The 16,843-nt window shown below is 37.5% G+C and overlaps 1 non-coding gene across 1 annotated transcript; it reads right to left on the reverse strand.

The window, feature by feature from the left end:
* Positions 1-1,197: 1,197 nt before the first annotated feature.
* Positions 1,198-1,316, reverse strand: LOC145390539 (5S ribosomal RNA). The gene has a single exon (XR_013895685.1). It is a non-coding gene; the product is annotated as a 5S ribosomal RNA (ribosomal RNA).
* Positions 1,317-16,843: the final 15,527 nt, after the last annotated feature.

The raw sequence follows: 16,843 nt of genomic DNA on the forward strand, positions 1-16,843 counted from the left end.
TGGCCTTTTTCTTTTTCTTAACCTTGACTTCTGGGATAAAAGGCAGTGCCAAAGGTGAATTAGTTAATGCTGATAGTATTCACTTTCCGGGTAGTTCAAAACTATTGTGCTGGAGCGATGGCTGTATGAAGGTATTTTTGGCGACATCGTTAAGTATGCAACCTTCGCAAATGTACTCAAAATTGATTGGGAAACATCGAATTATTACCAGAACTCAGATGACACTTCTGAGGTTGAAGAAATTCATTTTTAGAAAAAATTTAAGACATGTAAAGACAGCTGGCATCTGAGGTGCTTGAAAACAATAAGTTTCAACTGATGTGGGGGTCATCGAAACAAGCGACAAACTTAAAACGAGTGTTCTTTTTAATCTGCTGTAAAAGCATTATAAAATTACAGCAAGCCTCCTGATTGAATTGCACATTATGAAGTTTGGTGTTCCAACGTAAGCCACAATTCCTTAGGTAAACTCTGTCAAAACTGATACCTTGTGAAAAGAAAAATTGTTGTGCTTTTGACTCTCACCTATGAATTTATATAAAGTAAATACACTATCGCAATACTGAGATGTATAATTATTTACCATTTACAAGCTGCATATTTGAGAACGAGAACACTAAGTATGCATGGCAGGTACAAAAAATGCAGGTTGAAGGAACACTGAATGAACTGCGTTATTGTCGTCTGAAGAATATTTGGATTTTTACGGTATGAGGAGTGTCATTTGAGGAATGGTAAAAACCACATAAATGGGGTGGCGAAAACACTAAAAATGTATGACAGCTACAAAAAATGCAGGGTGAAGGAACACTGACTGAACTGCGTCATTGTCCTCTTAAAGATTGTTTGGATTTGTACGTTAGAGGAGAGGGTCATATGAGTATTGCTAAAAACCGAATAACATGGGGCGAAAACACTAAAAATCCAACTTCCACAAATGTACTCTATATTAGTTGGGAAACACCCCTAGTTGTATCTAAAATTGAGAAAACATTTCTGACGGTCAGAAAATTGTCGCAAAAAAAAAAAAAAAGTAACAAGGCTAAATGAGGTACTACGTAGGAAGAAATCGATTCATTTTTTTTTAATTCATTGCTAGACGCCATGTAACCCAAACGGGGTGGCCATGGGCTTTGAGTTAATTGTTTTACAGGGAGGGGCACTAATTCTCCACCAACCCCACTTGACACGTAGGGATGCCAACAGCATCTGGTGTTCCCATGCGGTCACCCATCCAAGTACTAACCAGACCCAACGTTGCTTAACTTCGCTGATCGGACGGGAAGCGGTGTACTCAACGTGGTATGGCCGTTGGCCATTTGAGGGTGTCAAGCCCAAAGAGTTTCCTTTCATTAGAGACGTGAAAACAGCTTAGGTATTTAGAGATGAAACGGAAGTTATTTTTACGTGCATCACTAGGGCTGAAGTGGCACATTGAGCCTAGGGACTAAATATATGATATTGTATACTTTCGCCGTATGCCGGTACGTGTGATATCATGAGCCATATTTACCAAGGTAAAAATCACTCTCAAAGGCAGTACATCGTTTACAAGAAAATCGCTTGTTTATTTTCATATATACATTATTAGGAAACACTAAATACATAGCCGTACTGAGATATAGAGTTTTTAAACATTACTTGGTTCCTCATATTCGCAGTTTAGTGTTCATGAAGGGTCTAAAATCAGGTTGCAGGAGCGTCGACCTGAACTGTTGTGTCTGCCATATTGAGATGAAATGGATTTTTAGTTTCCGATGAATCTATTGGCCTTTTTTTTTTTTTTTTTTTTTTTTTTTGACGTCACGGAAAAAGGTAGTGCCAAAGGTGAATTAGTTACGGCATATAGGATTAATTTTGGGGGTATTTTAAAACTATTTTACTGTGCTGAATGCTGTATGAACGTTTTTTGGTGCGAAATCGCTAAATATCCAACTTCCAGAAATGTACTCAGAATTGAAAGGGAAACTCACCAAATTATTTCCACAACTCAGAAGACACATGGTGAAAAAAAAAAATCACTATAACAAGAAATCGATTGACAGGTAAAGAGAGCTGGCATCTGAGGTGTTTAAGAACAAAAAGTTTCAATTGATGTGGGGGTCACCGAGACAAGCGAGAAACTTCAAATGAGCATTCTTTTTTCATTTGCAGTAGAAGCACTAAAAGATTACAGCGAGTCTCCTGACTGAATTAAAAAAAAAGAATGCACATTGTGAATGCTCGTGTTACATCATAAGCCGCCTTTCCTTAGGTACAATATCTCAAAACTGATACCTCGTGAGAAATAATATTGATGAGGTTTTGACTTTCACCTATAAATTTATACAAGACAGTACAAACACTATCGCAATACCGACATTTATAATTATTTATCATTTACAATATCTCCGTAGACATGTAGTGCATGACAGATACAAAAAATGCAGGGTGAAGGAACATTGAATGAATTGTATTGACGTCGTCTGAAGATTGTTTAGATATATACATTAGGAAGAGGATCATTTGTTTACTTTTTTATGGGACGAAAAAGGAACCAAAGGCTGAGCCCACATTAACGTTCCTTCCAAGAAAGAAACAAAAACAATGCAAAAGAGAGACAAATTCAAGATCCATTCATTGCGATATGCCTGGGCACACTGCGTTTGAACGACGAGAGATCATAGGAAGTGGGATATACAGACTGAGGGAGACAGTTCCAGAGTTGACCTGTTGCATAAATGAAGGACTGAGAGTAACAGTTAACTCTTGCATTAGAGAATTGGACAGCAAAGGGATGAGAGTTTGTTGGTATACGGGTGCTACGCGCCCGTCGTATAGGTGGAGGGATGCAAGCACACAGTTCAAAGGAGCAGTGACCATTGAAGTAGCGATAGAAATGAGATAAAGAGGCAACAGCGAGGCGAAGAGACAAAGGTTGAAGGGAGCCAGTAAGAGGAGAGTTGATGAGACGAAAAGCCTTTGACTCCACCCTATTGAGAAGAGCTGTATGTAGGGAGCCTCCCCACACATGAGAGTTGTACTCTAAACAACTGTGCAGGAGTAAAGAAGGCACGGAGTCGGCTTAGCACACCTAATCTCTTGGAAGCAGATTTCACAAGAGATGCAATATAATCTTTCCAAGATAAGTCCCGTGTGAATGAAACTCCAAGCATAGGATGATGCAGGATTGAGCTGGATATTATTAAACATTAGTGGGTATTCCTGTGGAAGATTTTGACGGGTTGACAGGTGTAAGAACTGAGTCTTAGATGCATTAAAAACAACCATATTATTTTTACCTCAGCCAGAGATACGAGCCAAGTCAGACATTAGGTGTGCCATAGCCTCATCCCTTGTTTGTTGAAGTAACTGCTGAGATGGACGTTGCGGGAACCGAATGGAAAGGTGAAGGGTGGAATCATCAGTGTACGAGTGAATTGGATTAGATGTACAGCTTAGAAGATCATTGATGAATGAAAGGAAGAGAGTTGGTGATAGGACAGAGCCCTGAGGAACACCACTGTTAACAGATCTAGGAGAAGAACGACGGCCGTCTACAACATCAGCTATAGACCGACCAGAAAGGAAGCTATAGATGAATGTGCAGATGGAAGGATAGAAACCGTAAGAGGGCAGTGTGGAAAATAAAGATTTATGCCAGACTCGATCGAAAGCCTTTGAGATGTGAAGTGCAATGACAAAGCTTTCGCCAAAGTCCCGAAAGGAGGATGACTAGGAATCTGAATGGTAGGTGAGAAGATCGCCAGTGGAGCATCCCTGACGGAACCCATACTGACGATCAGAAAGAAGGTTGTAATAGGAAAGATGCTTTAAAGTTTTTCTGTGAAGAATGGACTCAAAAACTTTTGAAACAGGATGTTAAAGCAACTGGATGATTGTTAGAGGGTTGGGAACGGTCACCCTTCTTTGGGACCGGCTGAATGAGAGCAAACTTGCAGCAAGAAGGAACGGTACAAGTAGAAAAAAAAAGGCAAAAGAGTTTACCTAGGCAGGGTGTAAGCACAGAAGTACAGTTCTTAAGGACAACAGGAGGGACCCCATCAGGCCCATATGCCTTGTTAGTATTGTATTGAGGCCAGTGATGGTAGAAAATGCATCAGCTGAAGAAATTTTAATGTCAGCTACGAGGAAGTCAGAGGGGGAAAGTGAGGGAGGAACAGCACCGGAATTGTCTAAGGTGGAACTGGAGGAGAAAGTCTGAGTGAAGAGATTTACTATATAAGTAGAAGAAATTGCTACAGACCTATCAGAGTAGAAAAGAGGAGGGAAGGATGATGAGGTACAGTTGTTAGAAAGGTTTTTGGCAAGGTGCCAGAAGGAGCGGGGAAAATTCGAGTTGGAGAGATGGGAGCATTTAGAACGAATGAGAGTATTTTGTGGAGAGCGAAGAACAGACTTAGCACGATTCCGGGTAGAAACACAAAGAATATGTGATTCGGTGGTGGGTTGGATCCGGTACCTTTTATAGGCTCTCTCCTTCTTAGAACAAGCGTGATTAAACCAAGTCTTTCTTGCATTAGTTAGAAGATATGAGAAAGGAATATATGCTTCCATGCCCGAGAGAATAACCTCCGTAATGCGCAAGGCACACTCAGATGGCTCCCAGCCGTGGAAGCAATAATCATTGCAGGGGCAATCAAAGAAGTACTGCCTGAGGGCCTCCCAATCTTCAGCTCCAAAGTGCAACAGACGACGTTTCTTTGGAGGGTCCACAGGCCGTACCGGAGCGATAGGACAGATGAAAGTAACAAGGTTATGATCGGAGGAGCCCAACGGAGAGAAAAGATTGTCCGTGTAAGCAGAAGGATTAGTTGTAAGGAAGAGGTCAAGTATGTTGGAGCTCTCCCCAAGGCGGTCAGAGATATGGGTAGGGTGCTGTACAAGCTGCTCTAGGTCATTAGGGATAGAAAAGATGAAGGCTTGTTCACCAGGTGGATCAGTGAAAGGAGAGGAGAGGCAAAGGTGGTGCTGAACAGTGAAATCTAGAATGGAGATCTCAGAGAAAGGAGAAATGGATAGAATGTGTTCCATCGTAGAAGTAAGATAGTCGAAGAATTTTTGATAGCAGAATTAGGAGATAAGTACACAGCGCAGATATATTAGTCAGAGAATGACAGGAGAGCCGATGCCAGAGAGTAAAGAATTCAGAAGAATCAAGTTCAGGAACACGAGAGCAAGATAGGTCGTCGCGTACATATAAGCAGCATCCGCCTTTGGCTTTGAAATGAAAATAGAGATAGAAGGATACAGAGAAGGGTTTGCTGTCAGTTGCCTCAGACAGCTGAGTCTCAGTAAGAAAGAGAGGATGAGGGTTAGAGGAGGAGAGGTGTTGTTCAACAGACAGAAAGTTAGAGGAAAGGCTGCGAATGTTGAAGAAATGATGGAGGAGTCAGACAGTGGATCCAGGCAACTCAGAGTGACGTTACCGGGAGAGGGGCGGATAGCAGGGGCATTTATGGTTCCCCCCCCCCCCGGGGGACTCCGAGACATTGTTGTTTTGCGCCATTTTTCTTTTATTTCATTTTGAAGAGGAAGTGTAGTGTGTACTGAGCATGTAGTCTGGTGATGATAGAAAAACTTGTATTGGAAAGCATGCTGGCCTACTCTGTGTTACTGAAAAACTGAAAAAGTTCAGCAAAGGGAGATGCTCAGGAACTAGTCCTGAGGGCTGATGAAACGGGAGCTCCAGCTCTCCCTGTCATCAGCTTTTCATCCACCTTGGGAGTACTGCCCTGCTCGACTGGTGCTACAGCCTACTCCTCACGTGAGTGATGCTAAAACCCGCATAACACTGCTCGAAAACGATAAACATGCATGACAGCTACAAAAAGTGCAGGTTGAAGGAACACTGAATGAAATGTATTAGTCGTCTGGAGATTGTGAAGACGAAAACACTAAAAATGCAACTTCCACGAATGTACTCTAAATTAGATGGGAAACACTGCCAGCTGTACTCCTAAAATCCGTAAAACACATCTGAGCGTCAGAGAAATCCGCCGCGAAAAAAAAAAAAAAAAAATCAGTAACAAGGCAGATAATACGTAGGATGAAATCGATTCACAAGTAAAGAAGTTTAACATTTGAGGGTTTTAAACTCAAAGAATTTCTTTTCGAAACGTGAAAACTGCTTGGAAATTTATAGATAAGACGGTTGTTATTTTTATGTGGATCACTAGGGCTTTAAAATGGCATCCTGAAACTAGTGATCAAATATAAAATATCGCATATTTTAGCCGTATGCCGGTTTGTGTGATACCATGATCCATTTTTACCAAAGTAAAACCACTCCGAAAGGCAATAAATCATTTACAAAAAAAAAAAAAAAAAAGCTTGCTCATTATCATATATAGATTATTAGGAAAAACTAAATATCGATACATAGTCGTACTGAGATGTACGATTTATAAACATTACTTGGTTCCTCATGTCTGCAGGTTTATTGTTCATGATGGGTCTAAAAAAAAAAAAAAATATCAGGTCGCAGGAGCGTCGACCTGCCTGTTGTGTATGCCATGTTTAGATTAAGTGGATCTTAAATTTGTGATTACTGTATTGGCTTTTTTTTTTTATTTTTTTTTTTAGCTTTGACTACTGATAAAAGATGGTGCCAAAGGTGAACTAGTTACGGCTGATAGCATTCACTTCTGGGGTAGTTCAGAACTATTTAACTGAAGTGATGGTTGTACAATCGTATTTTTGGGCGAAACCGTTAAATATGAAACTTCCACAAATGTGCTCAAAATTGATTGGAAAACACGCTTAATTATTACAAAACTCAAATGACACTTCTAACAATGAAAAAGTCACCTTCATGAAACATATAACAAGAAATCGATTGACACATAAAGAGAGCTGGCGTCTGGGTTGTATAAGAACAGTATGTTTCAATTGATGTGGGGGACACCGAAACAAACGAGATGCTTCGAATGAGTATTCTTTTTTATCTGCAGTGGAAGCACTATAAAATTACATCGAGCCTCCTAGTTGAATAGAAAGAAAATATATTTGCACATTACGAACGTTCATGTTACATCTACACCTCCCCATTCTGAACCTGTCAGGGTGACCCGATGGCACTTTGACAGGGCAGACTGGGATGGATTTAGAAATTATCTTGCTGATATTCCATGGCAGTCTTTCTTCTCTAGTGATCCCAATTCTACCCAGACCCATATCTGCGACTTAATACTAGCTGGTATGGATTTATTCATACCAAGTCAACAATTCACTAAAAGATCAAACTCTCCAAAATGGTTTGATGGCCATTGTGCCAGAGCAACAGCCCAAAAGTCATTAGCATATAACTCTTACTTAAAATTAAAAACATCTGAATCACTCTTCCAATTTAAAATTGCTAGAAATCATGCAAAAGCTGTATTAGATCTATCTAAATCAAACTTTCTTCAAAAGCAAGCATCAAAACTACTTAACAACCCTAATGACAATAGAATATTCTGGTCAACTCTTAATTCTTTCAATAATAACTTTAACAAGTCATCTTCCATTCCCCCACTAAAATCTTCAGATGGCAATATTACAAATGACCCACGTGGGAAAGCAGATATCTTTGCTAGTACCTTTGCCAGAAACTCTACCATAGATGATACCAGCCAGAATGTCTCTACTGGAACTTGATTCTCCCGAAATTGCCCCACTTAAAATACAGACAAGATATGTAAAATCCATCCTAGACAATTTACCTACCAACAAAGCTCCAGGCCCAGATGGAATTCCGCCAATTGTTTTGAAAAAGTGTTCCCCTGAACTTGCCTCTGTCCTAGCTAAATTATTCAGACTATGCATACGTACTTCTTTATTCCCAAATTCATGGAAAGAAGCCAATATCCACCCAGTTCCGAAGAAAGGAAGTTCGTCTGACCCCTCCAATTACAGACCAATAGCTGTCATCTTCTCTTGGTAAGGTATTTGAAACTTTAATTAATAAGCATATTGTTAAACATCTTGAATCCAACAACTTAATTAGTGATAGACAATACGGTTTTCGCCACGAAAGATCCACCATTGACATAATCTCTTAACTCATACCATCCATCAATCACTTGATCTTTTTGGAGAAACTCATGCAGTAGCTCTTCATATCTCTAAAGCTTTCGACAGAGTATGGCACCGTTCCCTGCTGTCCAAACTCCCTTGCTTTTGTTCCTTTGATTTCTTCTTATCTTAGTGACAGGAAAATAAGAGTAAAAGTAGATGATGTATATTCGAATTTCCACTCAACGCCGGCGTGCCGCAGGGATCAGTTCTGGCTCCAACCCTATTTCTGGTTCATATTAATGATCTCTTATCTGTCACTTGCAATCCCATTCACTCATATGCAGATGACAACACTACATTGTTCATTCACACTCAGACATCCATTTACAAAGTCTAATATCTCTACCTCTCAACTCAGTACAGCCATCTCCATAATCAAGATCTATCTACAATCAGTGAATGGGGACAAAACAACCTTGTCTCTTTTAATGCTAGTAAAACTAAATATATACAGTTTACTAATAGACAGATATTGCCAGATTCGTACATTACCTTCAGTGCTACTAATATTCCCATCTCCAAAAGTATTGAAATTCTTGGTGTCTCACTTAACAGTGCCCTCAGCTGGACCTCTCATGTCAGATCACTTGCTAAAACCGCCTCAAAGAAACTTGGATTATTGTACAGAGTCCGTAACTTCTTCGCCGATGAGCAGTTAGCTATAATTTATAAGAGTCATGTGCTCTCTCAGCTTAAATATTGCTCACCCTTGTGGAATGGTTGTGGAGAGGTTGCATGAAAACAACTAGACAAAATTCAGAATAAAGCTGTTAGAATCATTAACAACCTTGCCATTACATAAAAACTACCTCCCCCGCAAGTAAGGAGGAATGTTGCCTCCCTTGCATTATTTTACAGATATTTTTATGGCAAATGCTCAGACGAAGTTGCGTCCATGGTGCCACCTCTCTATGCCTTCCCTCATGTTACACGGGCATCTGGTAGCGCTCATGACTGGAATGTCACTCAACCATACTGCAGAACTTCTGCCTATCAGAATTCTTTCATTCCCCGAACTGCATCTCTCTGGAGCTCGCTTCCCCAGAGTTGTTTTCCTCCAAATTTCAACCCACAACTGTTCAAGTCTAATTGTTACAGATATTTTATGAACAGAGGACACCAGTAATCTGGTGTATGGATTATTTATTTATTTATTTTTTACCCATTTGTTTTTCCTTCGTTCTGTTATTTATAAAAAAAAAGATGAAGGAATATTGATGAGCTTTTGACTCTTACCTATAAATATTACGAGAAAGTACAAACTCTATCCCAGTACGGAGATATATAGTTAATTACCATTTATTACATTATTCCTCATCCCGGTAGACATATAGTGCATAACAGCAACGAAAAATGCAGGTTGAAAGAACACTGAATAAACTGTATTAGTGTCATCTGCAGATTGTTTGGGTTTTTACATTAGGAAGAGGGTAATTTGAATGATGCTAAAAACCGCATAATTCATGCTGTAAACACTAAATATGCATGACAGCTTCAAAAAATGCGGGTTGATGGAACACTTAATGAACTGCTTTAATGTGTGAAGAATGTTTGGATTTTTACGTTAGGAAGAGGGTCATTTGAGTAACGCTAAAAGCAGCATAAGAGAGTAGCGAAAATACAAAAAATGAATGACAGCTACAAAATATGCAGGTTGAGGGAACACTGAACTGTACTAATGTAGTCCTGAGATTCTTTGGATATTAACGTTAGGAAAAGGGTTATTTGAGTGATGCTAAAAACCGCATAATTCAGGACGAAAAACTAAATATTCATGACAGCCACAAAAAATGCAGGATGGTGGAACACTGAGTGAACTGTATTAATATCATCTGGACATTATTTGGATCTCTACGTTAGGAAGAGCAAGAATTGCATAATTGGGGAAAAAAACACAAAAAATGTAACTTCCACAAATGTACTCTAAATTAGCTGGGAAAGACTCCTAGTTGTATCTAAATTTCATAACACATTTCTTAGCGTCAGGAAATTCCGTAGAGAATAAAAAAATCTGTAACAAGGCTAAATGAGGTAAATGTAGAATGAATCGATTCACAGGTAAAGAAGTTTGCCATTTAAGGGTTTTAATCCCAAAGAGTTTCCTTTCACTAGAGACGTGAAAATAGCTTAGAGATAAAACGGATTATTTTTATGTGCATCACTAGGGCTTTAATGTGGCATCAAACATAAATTAATGGAATATTTTCATCGTATGCCGGATCGTGTGATATCATGATCCCTGTTTATCAAGGTAAAACCACTCCGAAAGGCAATAAATAGTTTACAAGAAACTCGCTTATTTAATGATTATCATACATTCATTATGAGGAAAAACTAAGAACATAGCCGTACTGATATATTTAATTTATAAACATTTCTTGGTTCCTCATATACGTAGTTTTATTGTTCATGATGGGTCTAAAGAAAATCAGGTTGCAGGAGCGTCGACCTGAAATGTTGTGTCTGCCATGTTGATTAATTGGGTTTTAATTTCCGATGAGTCTATTGGCATTTTTTTAACCTTGACCACGGAAAACGGTAGTGCCAGAGATTAATTAGTTACGGCAATTAGCATTCATTTTGGGGGTCGTTTAAAATTATTTTACTGTGAAGTCTTGATAAACGTTTTTTGTGGCGAAATCTCTAAATATGCAATTTCCACTAATGTATTGAAAATTGAATGGGAAACACACCAAATTATTACCACAGCTTAGAAGACACTTTTTAGGGTGAAAAAAATCAAATTTAGGAAACATATAACAAGAAATCGATTGACACGTAAAGAGAGCTGGTATCCAAGGTATTCAAGAACAAAAAGTTTAAGTTGATGTGGGGATCACCTAGACAAGCGAGAAATTTCAAATAAGTATTCTTTTTTTTTTTTTTTCTTAATCTGCAGTAAAAGCACTTTAAAATTACAGCAGATCTCATGACAAAAAATAAAAATAAAAATATATGCACAGTGTGAAGGTTCGTGTTACATCGTAAGCCACGTTTCCTTAGGTACAATATCTCAAAACTGATATCTCGTGAGAAGGAATATTGATGAGCTTTTGACTTTCACCTATAAATTTATACAAGACAGTACAAACACTATCGCAATACCGATATATATAATTATTTACTTACAATATTATTCCTAATCTCCACAGACATACAGTACAGTGCATGACAGATACAAAAAATGAAGGTTGAAGGCACATTGACTGATCTGTATTGATGTCGTCTGAATATTGTTTGGATATTTACATTAGGAAGAGGGAAGCTTGGGTAATGCTAAAATCCGCATAACTGGGGGCGAAAACGATACATGCATGACAGCTACAAAAAGTGCAGGTTCAAGGAACACAAAATGAAATGTATTAATGTCGTCTGCAGATTGTCTGAATTAGAATTGAAGGCGAAAACACTAAAAATGCAGTTTCCACAAATGCACTCTAAATTATATGGGAAATACTGCCAGTTGTATCTAAAATCCATAAAACATATCTGACGGTCAGAGAAATCCGGCGCGATAAAAAAAAATCGGTAACAAGGCTAAATGATATAATACGTAGGATGAAATCGATTCACAGGTAAAGAAGTCTGGCATTTGATAGTTTTAACCCAAAAAGCTTCCTTACATTAAAGACGTGAAAACAGCTTGGAAATTTAGAGATAAAACGGTTGTTATTTTTATGTGCACCACTATGGCTTTAAAATGACTACCTATGCCTAGTGATCTAATATAAAATATCGAATATTTTCGCCGTATACTGGTTCGTGTGATATCATGATCCGTTTTTTACAAAAGTAAAACCACTCCAAGATGCAATAAAGCGTTTAGAAAAAAGAAAATGGTTATTTATTATCAACTATAGATTATTAGGAAAAACTAATAATCGGTAAATAGCCGTACTGAGATGTACGATTAATAAACATTACTTGGTTCCTCATGCCTGCAGTTTTATTGATCTTGATGGGTTTATAAAAAATCAGGTTGCAGGTGGGTCGACCTGTCTGTTGTGTCTGCCATATATAAAGTAAGTGGACCTTAAATTTGCGGTAAGTCTATCGGCTTCTTTTTAGCCTTGACTACGGATAAAAGGTGGTGCCAAAGGTGAACTAGTTACGGCGGATTGTATTCACTTCTGGGGTACTTGATAACTATTTAACTGGAGTGATGGTTGTATAATCGTATTTTTGGGAGTAACGGTTAAATTCTTCCACAAACGTACTCAAAATTGACTGGGAAACACAGTTATTATCAAAACTCAGATGACATAACGATGAAAAAAGTCACCTTCATGAAACATAAAACAAGAAATCAATTGACACAAAGAGAGCTGGCATCTTGGTTTTTTAAGAACAATATGTGTCAATTGCTGTGGGGGTCACCGAAAGAAACGAGAAGCTTCGAATAAGTATTGTTTTTTATCTGCAGTAGAAGCATTATTCCTCATCTCGGTAGACATATAGTGTATGACAGTTACAAAAAATGCAGGTTGAAGGAACACTGAATGAACTGTATTAATGTCATCTGCAGATTGTTTGATATCATTAATAGTATTACTTATTTATTGTCAGGGGTGGTCATTGTCTCCAGAGGCTAACAGTACTAATAAACAGCAATTATCAGGAATTAGTCTCTGCTGTGTACTGTTGAGAAAGTTTATAAATTCTCGTTTTTAGAGAATCGGCGAAGCAAGACATATAAAGTAATCATTGCTTGATTTTAGCAAGACAATTCATTAAATTATCATTTAATATTGATTACCTTTAAAAACCCCGTGACAGGGGTCACCGAAACAAAGAAGCTTCGAATGAATTTTCTTTTTTATCAGCAGTAGAAGCACTTTAAAATTACATCGAGCCTCCTGGTTGAATTAAAAAAAAAATATTTGCACATTATGTAAATTCATTTTACACCATTAGCCACATTTCCTTCGGTAAAATCTCTCAAAACTGATACCTCGCGAGAGTGAATATTGATGAACTTTTGACCCTTACCTATAAATGTTACGAGAAAGTACAAAATCTATCGCAATACCGAGATATATAATTAATTACCATTTATAACATTATTCCTCATCTCGGTAGATATATAGTGCATGGCAGCAACAAATAATGCTGTTGAAGGAACACTGGATGAATTGTATTAATGTCGTCTGGAGATTGTTTGGGTTTTTACATTAGGAAGAGGGTAATCTGAATGATGCTAAAACCGCATAATTCATGGTGAAAACACTAAATATGCATGACAGCTACAAAAAATGCAGGTAGATGGAACTCTCAATGGACTGCATTAATGTGTAAAGAGTGGATTTTTACTTTAAGAAGAGGGTCATTTGAGTAATGCTAAAAGCAGCATAAATGAGGAGCGAAACTACTAAAAATGCATGGCAGCTACAAAAAATGCAGGTTGAAGGAACACTGAATTATATTAATATCATCGCGAGATTGTTTGGATCTTTACGTTAGGAAGAGTCATTTGAGTAACGGTAAAAACCGCATAATTGGGGAAGAAAATAAAAATGCAACTCACAAATGTCCTCTAAATTAGCAGAAAAAGACTCCTACTATCCATTTCAGACCCCATGGAGCATCGTTTTTCTCAAATATGTTCTAAACAAACAGTTGGATCAATATGACATTTTGGCATAGCTTGCTTGACACCGTCCCCAAATTTATGGCACTACAGTGCACATTGCCAAGTGTGTTTCATTAAGGAATTTATTTTTGGCTTTGAAGGCGAAGCTGACAAGAGCCGAGTAGACATTCGGACAGGGGAAGGTATTTTGTGACGTAGTTGTGACGTGTACCACTCCACCATCTCTACCTCCAAGTTTCTAAATCTCATAAATAATTTCTTAGCGTCAGGAAATTCCGTCGCGGAAAAAAAAAAAAAAAATCAGTAACAAGGCTAAATGACGTAATACGTAGAATGAAATCGATTCACAGGTAAAGAAGTCTGCAATTTAAGGGTTTCAAGTCCAAACGGTTTCCTTTCATTTAAGACTTGAAAACAGCTTGGAGATTTAGAGATTAAACGGATGTTATTTTTATGCGCATCACTAGGGCTTTAAAGTGGCATTCTGAGCATAGTGTTCAAATATAAAATAAGGAATATTTTCTCCGTATGCCGGATCGTGTGATATCATGATCCAAATTTATGAAGGTAAAACCACTCCGAAAGACAATAAAGAGTTTACAAGAAAATCGCTTATTTATTGATTATCATATATACATTATGAAGAAAAACTAAAAACATAGCAGTACTGATATATTTAATTTATAAACAATACTTGGTATTAAAATTGATTGAGTACTGAGATGTACAATTTATGGGTCTAAGAAAAATCAGGTTGCAGGAGCGTCGACCAGAACTGTTGTTTCTGCCATGTTGAGATTAATTGGGTTTTTAATTTCAAATGAGGCTATTGGCATTTTTTTTTTTTTTTAACTTTACCACGGAATAAGGTAGTGGCAAAGGTGAATTAGTTATGGCATATAGCATTCATTTTGGGGGAAGTTTAAAACTACTTTACTATAGTGAAGGCTGCATGAACGTGTTTTGGGGCGAAATAGTTAAATATGCAACTTCCACAAATGCACTAAAAAGTTATTGGGAAAAACACGATATTATTACAACAAAGACGACACTTCTTAAGGTATAGAATATCACTTTTAGGAAACATAACCAGAAATCGATTGACACGTAAAAAAAAATAGCATCTGAGGTGTTTAAAAACAAAAAGTTTCAATTGATGTTGGGGTCACCGAGACAAGAGAGAAACTTCAAATGAGTATTCTTTTTTATCTGCAGTAGAAGCACTTTAAAATTACAGCGAGTCTCCCGACTCAATGTAAAAAAAGAAAAAAAAAAATTATTTGCACATTGTGAAGGTTCATGTTACACCATAGGCCACATTTCCTTACGTAAAACATATCAAAATTGTTACCTCTTGAGAAGGAATATTGATGAATTTTTAAGAGAAAGAAAATATAATATCGTAATACCGATATATATAATTAATTACCATTTATAACTTTATACTGCATCTCTGTACACGTAAAGTGCATGACAGCTACAAATAATGGAGGTTGAAGGAACACTAATTGAACTGTACTGACGTCGTCTGTTGATTGTTTGGATAATTACGTTAGGAAGACGATCGTTTGAGTGATGCTAATAACAGCATAAGTGTGGGCGAAAAGAGTAAATATGCTTTACAGCTACGAAAAAAGGCAAGTTGAAGGAACACTGAATGAACTGCATTAATGTCGTCTGGAGATTGTTTGGATCTTTACGTTTGGAAGTGGGTCAGTTGTGCAATGCTAAAAACCGCATAATTGAGGGCAAAAACAAAAAAAGAAACTTCCACAAATGTATTCCAAATTGGCTGGGAAACACTTCCAGTTGTATCTAAATTTCAAAAATATTTTCGCCGTATGCTGGTTCGTGTGATATCATGGTCCATATTTACCAAGGTAAAACCAGTCCGAAAGGCAATGAATAGTTTACAAGAAAATCGCTTATTTATTATCATATATACATTATTAGAAAAAACTAAATACATAGCCGTACTGAGATGTACAATTTATAAACTATTGATAGTTCCTCATATACGCAGATTTATTGTTCATGATTGATCTAAAAAAATCAGGTTGCAGTATCGTCGACCTGAACTATTGTACTTTCCATGTTGAGATTACTTGGATTTTTAATTTCCGATGAGTCTATTGGCTTCTTTTAGGTTTGACTTCACGGGTAAAAGGTAGTACCAAATGTGAATTAGTTATGGCTGATAGGATTCGCTTTTTGGGTAGATCATAACTATTTCACTGGAGTGATGCCTGTATGAATGTATTTTTGGTGAAATCGTTAAATATGAAACTTCCACAAATGTATTAAAATTGATTGGAAAACACATTCAATTATTACCAAAACTAAGAAGACACTTCTGAGGGTAAAAATAAAAAATCACCTTTAGGAAACATATAACAAGAAATCGAGTGACGTTAAAAAAGGTGACGAAAAAGGTGCTTAAGAACAGTAAGTTTCAATTGATGTGGGTGTCACAGAAACAAGAGAGAAACTTCAAGTGAATATTCTCTTTTAAATGCAGTAGAAGCACTTTAATATTTCAGGGAGCCTTCTGAGTGAAAAAAAAAATAATAATCGCACATTATGAAAGATCGTGTAACACCAAAAGCCACATTTCCTTAGGTAAAAATTTTCGTAACTGGTACCTCATGAGAAGGAATATTGATGAGATTTTGACTTTCACACGAATTTATGCGAGAAATTACATACACTATCACAATACCATTTACAACTTTATACCGCATCTCCGTAGACACGAGAGATACAGGAAATGCAGGTTGAAGGAAGAGCGATTGAACTGTTTTGATGTCGTCTGTAGATTATTTGGATATTTACGTTAGGTGACGCTACGTTAGGTTTGAGTGATGCTAAAAACCGTATAATTGTGGGCGAAAACACTAAAGGTGCAACTTCGACAAATGTACTCTAAATTAGCTCGGAAACACTCTCTGGTGTATCTAAAATTCAGAAAAAAAATTCTGAGGGTCAGAGAATTCCGTCGAAAAAAATAAAATCAGTAACAAGGCAAAATGAGGTAATTCGGAGGGATTTGAAGTGGCATCTTGAGCCAAGTGATCAAATATAAAATTCGGAATATTCTCGCCGAATGCCGGTTCGTGTGATATCATGATCCATATTTAATACGGTAAAGCCAATCAGAAAGGCAATCAATCATTTACAAGAAAATCGCTTCTTTAT

The sequence above is a fragment of the Coenobita brevimanus genome, chromosome 14 (assembly GCF_032717465.1).
Source record: "Coenobita brevimanus isolate Jiangsu-jjx chromosome 14, ASM3271746v2, whole genome shotgun sequence".
Classification (NCBI taxonomy): Eukaryota; Metazoa; Arthropoda; class Malacostraca; order Decapoda; family Coenobitidae; genus Coenobita; species Coenobita brevimanus.